The 5691-nt window shown below is 49.3% G+C and overlaps 1 long non-coding RNA gene across 1 annotated transcript; it reads left to right on the forward strand.

Annotated features, from left to right (window-relative positions):
- Positions 1 to 1071: 1071 nt before the first annotated feature.
- LOC121672951 lies at positions 1072 to 5322 on the forward strand. Its single transcript, XR_006019089.1, has 3 exons — positions 1072 to 1201; positions 2487 to 2599; positions 3564 to 5322. It is a non-coding gene; the product is annotated as an uncharacterized LOC121672951 (long non-coding RNA).
- Positions 5323 to 5691: the final 369 nt, after the last annotated feature.

A 5691-nucleotide genomic window follows, 5' to 3' on the forward strand; every position in this document is an offset into this window, starting at 1 on the left:
TGCCCCGGGATAGTGGGAGGTGTCCCTGCCCATGGCAGGGGGTGGCACTGGATGGGCTTTAAAGACCTTTCCAGCCCAAACCATTCCATGATTCTGAGATCTCCAGCCACTCCTCAGTCACACAGGGGGGCCCAAAATCAAACTCAGAGCAGTTCTTCAGCCATTCCATCGCTGTGTCCAGTGCACATCTCAGCAAGTACAGGGACATCAGCAGTTGCTTCCCCACCACTGCACTGCTCCAGTGAGCAGGGAGAAGGAGCTGGGATTTTTCTGTGGGAATTTAAGGTTCATAAAGCTGCTGGGGACCGGCACTGAAGATTCCAGGACTGAACAAGACCCCAGATAGAAGGTAGAAACTATCCAGAGACAGGCAATTCTCCCTGGAGAGGCAAACGGAAAGCTGCTGTCCTAGAAATGAGGTTTGGGAATATGGATTTGAATATTCTGTGCTCGGAGAACGGCACTGGTGGATTTCTTGGTGAGGACAGCAGTAAGACAAACTGTATCCTACAGGAATGGGAGGAGATAAAGGCTTCCAACAGCTCCCACTGTCCCAAAGAAAGAGAATTGACTGCTACAGAACTGGAATTAACCAAGTGAGATCGTTTATCCGGGCAATAAATTCCTGTGGGCAGCGTCTCTGGCCTGGAGAACGAGTGGGTGGCTCTGTGACGGGCAGCTCGCCCCAGTGACCTTTCTGTCTCTGGTCTGGCTGGACAGGGCTTCCAACGATACCCAAAACCCACCTCATTTCACCATCCCCACCACGGGGACGGGTCAGTCCAGAGCCTCCTGACGGATCAGGACGAGCGGGGAAGATTCAAAACCCTTTTGAACCATAAATGGGGGTGGGGAGCGGGGGAAGCGTCTTCGCTGCTAATTCCGAGACCCCTCCGAGCGCTTTTGGAGGGGAGGCTCCCAAATCCCTCCGGCGGGCGAGGAAGCCGCGGATGGCGGGGAGGACGTGGGGGGGAGGCTGTGGGGCCGCGATGTTTGGGGAGCAACAGCGGTTGCCAGGGGTGACGCGGTCCCCTCCCGGTCCCCTCCCGGTCCCCTCCCGTGGCCCAGCGCGTTGCCGGGCGACGCCGGGAGCGTTTCCCAAACCAAACATCCCCATCCCGCTCCCGCCTCACTAAATATGTCAGCGGGTATTTTCAGGAGCCCGGGGAAGGCAGGACGGACAAATAACGCCTTTGCCATGGTAACTGCGAAGGAGGGGTGGGGGGAAGGGCCCGCGGGCGCCGCGGCGGCTTTGTTTTGGTTTGGTTTGATTTTATTTAATTGTTATTTCAGAATAAACGGATTAGCGGGCTGGGGAAGCGCTCTTCAAAGCAGATGCTCAGGAGAGAAATCTTTTTGTTTGGTTGGGTTTTTTTTTAAAAAAATAATATGAAGGAGTTAAGCTTTTTGGAGGTGGGAGTAAACGACTCCCGGTGTTTGCGCAGCCCATGGCCAGAGGCACCCCCAAACACACACCTCAGCAAGTTCTCTTCCAACTTATTTCTTTTCTTTTCCCCACCTATTTGTAGATCCCTCGAAGTTTTCCAGCAGAATTTAGATCCCCTTCGAGCAGGGTTTAGCTCACTTAAACCAGGTTTGCTTTTCTTGGTGGTGTCTGTGAGCCCAGGGAAAGGCAGCCTGGCTGGGAGATGAGCTTTTGGGAGAGAGCGTGTGTGTGGTTTTGGAGTGTCCTCGGGTTTGATGAAGAGAAGAAATTAATCAAAAGGATGTTTTCTTCCAGTGCCATGAACATGGAAAGCTAATTTAAATTCTCCGCATCGATTTTTTTACATTAGAATTTGAGGCAATTAATCACAAGCAAAAATGTAGAGACACTTGGAGGATTTTAAGGGAGAGCTTGCTCTGGGGAAATAAAGAATAGAGAAAAGCTTTTGTTGGGCTGGTGGAAACATCATTGTCCTGGGTGCCGTGGTCTGATCGAACACATTAAAGTTCTGCTGTGCTTGCTGATCATCTCTGAGGCCACAGACTGCTGTCACAGGTTCCCAGATTCAAGAGGAGCAGATCTGGGGCAGAATTTGTCTCTCCAACTTTGCAGTCAGAGCTTAGGCTGTGGCATCACTTCAGTTCACCTTGGCAGCGATCAATAAAAGCTCATCACTGGTGGTTTCCAGGTGTGGCTGCTGTCAGTGCTTCCTTGGGTGTTTCTCCAGGTGTTTTTCTGCTGATCACAGAATCACTAAGTTGGGAAAAGGCCTCCAGGATAAAGCCCAGCCTTTGAAGGAACACACAGTCCCCCAGGGCACTGCACAAGCTTGGACTGAGGCAGTCATTTCTCTGAGGCACATAAAAAGCTGGAATCACTCATCCACTGGATGAAAAATAAAAATCACAATCCTGGGCACGTTTTAAATAAAGTCTTCCAAAATTTTGGTTCTTTGTTTAAAGATTTTTTTCCCCCTCAACTATTGCTGACCCAACCCCCAAACTACTCCTTGGTCTTACAGCATTTATCTCCCTCTCAGGGGAACTGCCCCACATGAGAAGAGTAAACCCAGAAGTATTGTGAAGGAGGCAAATAATCTCTGGAGCTGTTCAGAGCAGCATTCAACAGAGAGCAGCTCCTTATGGAAGACAGGTGAGAGTCTTTGGCAACTTAAAGATGACAACTGGAAATTAAAAAGTCATAATTTGAAGAATCTCCCTGGCAAAGGGACAACACAGACAGCACCTCCAGCTCTCTGAGGTGATCCGAGAGCATTTACACTCATTAATGAAAAAGTCAATCAAACCAAGCTCATTCAACCCTTGCCCACTGCTTTAAGGCCAGCCTCAGCACTGAAGCCTCCAAACTGTGTGAAAATGGTTAAAAGGTGCTTTAGCACTGCGACATTTGGCCAAGTAAAGCACCTCAAAAGAGAATTCTGGTCACAACAGCAGAAGCAGCAAAGGTGGATGTGACCGACCTCCTGCCAGCTCTGGTCTCACTCAAAGCCCAGCCTGTAAAACCAGCCCAAACTCCCTGTCTGACCCTCTTGCTCCTTCCACCAGAATTCCTACAGGGATATCTTTGCTGGCACTGACCCAAGAGCCATCAGCTCCTCTCAGAGTGTAAAAGAGCCCAGCTGCCCTCAAAGACCCGCTATATTTATTCCAAATTAAGTCCAAGATGCTTCTCACTTCATTCTTTTCTCCTAAGTGCCCTTTTCCCTGCTTTAATATGCTAAAAATTACTGCTGGGATGAGGAAAACGCATTAAAATTGAGAGTTCACACCTCTCAAGTGTGGATGGCAGCGGAGGTTTTAGGATTCCAGTTGCTGGAGTCCTGTAACTCCCACAAGTGCCTGACAGGGAAAAGGGTTTCCAGCTTTCCAACTTTTACTGGAAAAAAAGTCAAGAGAAGAACACGATTTCAGAAAATCACTATTTAAACTGTCAGCCTTCCTTATTTTTATCTCCTAGTGGGTTCTAACCCAACCTTATACTTTGGGGAATTTCTGGTCTCGTGGGGGAAGGAGTTTATTTGCACTCACAGAGCAGCTCAAACCCCCTTCCTTTTTTTTTTTTTTCCCCAAAGTTTCTTTCTACTTTTGCTTTTCAGAGATGAAATGAACTTCTTGCAGGAAGGAGAGCAAGGCAAGGAGTGTTAAGTGTGACTGCAGGAGCTATTTCCAGTCTCTACAGCATTTACTGAGCAGTATATTGAAGAGGCCATGAAATGCTAATGATCTCCAGACTGCCAGAGATACAGTCCTAAATAGAAGGAAAAAATCTCTTTGAGAGATTTTTTTTTTTTTTGCCTATTCCATCTCCAAAAAAACCACACAAAACTTTTAACACCTCCCTTTGGCTAAAACTCTCCAAGTTACACTTGAAAAAAAAAAAAAAAAAACGAAAAGGAAAAACAGATGGGGGTGGGGGAGTGGATAGAGATGATCCACAGAGCTAAAATATCCATTAGTGGTAAATTCCACCATCTCCTCCCCCTCCCAAAAAAAAAAAAACTGGGCTGCATGGGTCAGATTCCACCCGCAGACCAAGGAACCAGCTCCAAACACATTCACTCAGCCCTTTTTATTCTCTTGCTTGTCTAAGTGGCTGCTAGGCAACCCCAGCAGCATCGCTGCTCATATGCATTAAGTATTAACTATTATTTCATTCCTTTCCCCCTTTCCACAAAAAGGCAGCAGCCTCAATTCCTGGCAGATAATTCTTTTCCCAAAAGGGAATGCTGGCTGGGAATGGAGCTGTGTAAGGGGTGAATATTCCCAGTTTAGTTCCAGGATGGGATGCATCCACCACCCTGCATTACCCGCCTGGTGCTCTCCTTAGGGGATGAAAAACTCATTTTTGGTACACCAGGAGATGCAGCTGCTCCGAGCTGAGCTCTGGAGGGAATTGCAGCGCTGCCCACACAGGGAGCCAAAACTCCTGGTGTCAGTTTGGTGAAGCAGCAAACACCCCCACTGCTCCAGCCCTTGTGTCCCTCTGGAGGTGGGGATTCTCCTGTGGGAATAAGCCCTGGTTTTGCCAGAGCTGGACAGCAGGAAGGATGCTGCTGCCCTGCCCAAGGCAGGATTTGAGATACAATTCAAGGATTTCTGCTCCCTTCTCTCTGAGAGTCCGTTCTAGGAGCAGCATCCTCATCCCTGCCAGAGGCAACTCTTCCAGCCATTCCAGGGGCTGTTTCGCCCGAAGAAATAAACATCAAAATTGGGATGGGACAGAAGAAAGCAGAAGCTGGTGGTGTTTAGAAATGGCTGGGATACTTCAGCTCAGCAAAGAAATTCAGTGACGTACCAAGCTCCCCTCAGCCTCATCCCAAACTTTGGTGATGCTCCTGTACCCAGAGCCATTACCAGGACAATCCTTTACAACAGAGGAGGAAGGTGCTGTTCAGTACAACAAAACCTCAGGAAAATGAATTTTTCACCTGCAGGAAGACTCCAAGAAGCGGCAGAGGGAAGGCTGCTGACAGGCAGAGCCCTGCACGCTTCCAGCCCAGTGACATTTCTGAGTAATTACAAACCCTTACGATCCATTATAATGTTAATTTACAGGCCAGTTGTTGTGGAGAAGTGTGATTAGACAGTTGTGTAGCTACGATTCGGAATGGAAGGAATGCTAAGAATGCCTCCACTTCGAACTGAACTGAGCAGCAGCGGGAAGAGCAGGAGCTGGAGCAGAGACGAGCATCCCACAGGCACCTCCAGAGCCTGGACAGGAGCACAGGCACAGGGCAGGTCCTGCTAGCAGAAGGTTCAGATATCAGACCTGCAGGAGGCTCCAGAAGAACTGCCAAGCAATGGAAATGTTCACAGAATCCCAGGATGGTTTGGGGTGGAAGGACCTTAAAGCCCATCCAGTGCCACCCCTGCCATGGGCAGGGACACCTCCCACTGTCCCAGGCTGCTCCAAGCCCCAATGTCCAGCCTGGCCTTGGGCACTGCCAGGGATCCAGGGGCAGCCCCAGCTGCTCTGGGCACCCTGTGCCAGGGCCTCACTGCCCTGACAGGGAGGAATTCCTTCCCAGTATTTTTTGTGTGATATCTTCACACTCCATGTATGTGAGGGACAGGGTCCCACCTGGGTCCCACCTCGCACCTTCCAAACAAAGAAATGAGTATTGGCCTCAGCTGGGAGCATCCTATTGATTTATGTCACCAGCCCAATTCAGGAGTCCAGGCCAAGTGTTTTCTTCAATGCAGGCCAACCAGAAAATGTTTGGT

The sequence above is a fragment of the Corvus kubaryi genome, unplaced genomic scaffold, assembly GCF_017639235.1.
Source record: "Corvus kubaryi isolate FWS band 111438036 unplaced genomic scaffold, C.kubaryi_AGA036_p1.0 121, whole genome shotgun sequence".
NCBI lineage: Eukaryota > Metazoa > Chordata > Aves > Passeriformes > Corvidae > Corvus > Corvus kubaryi.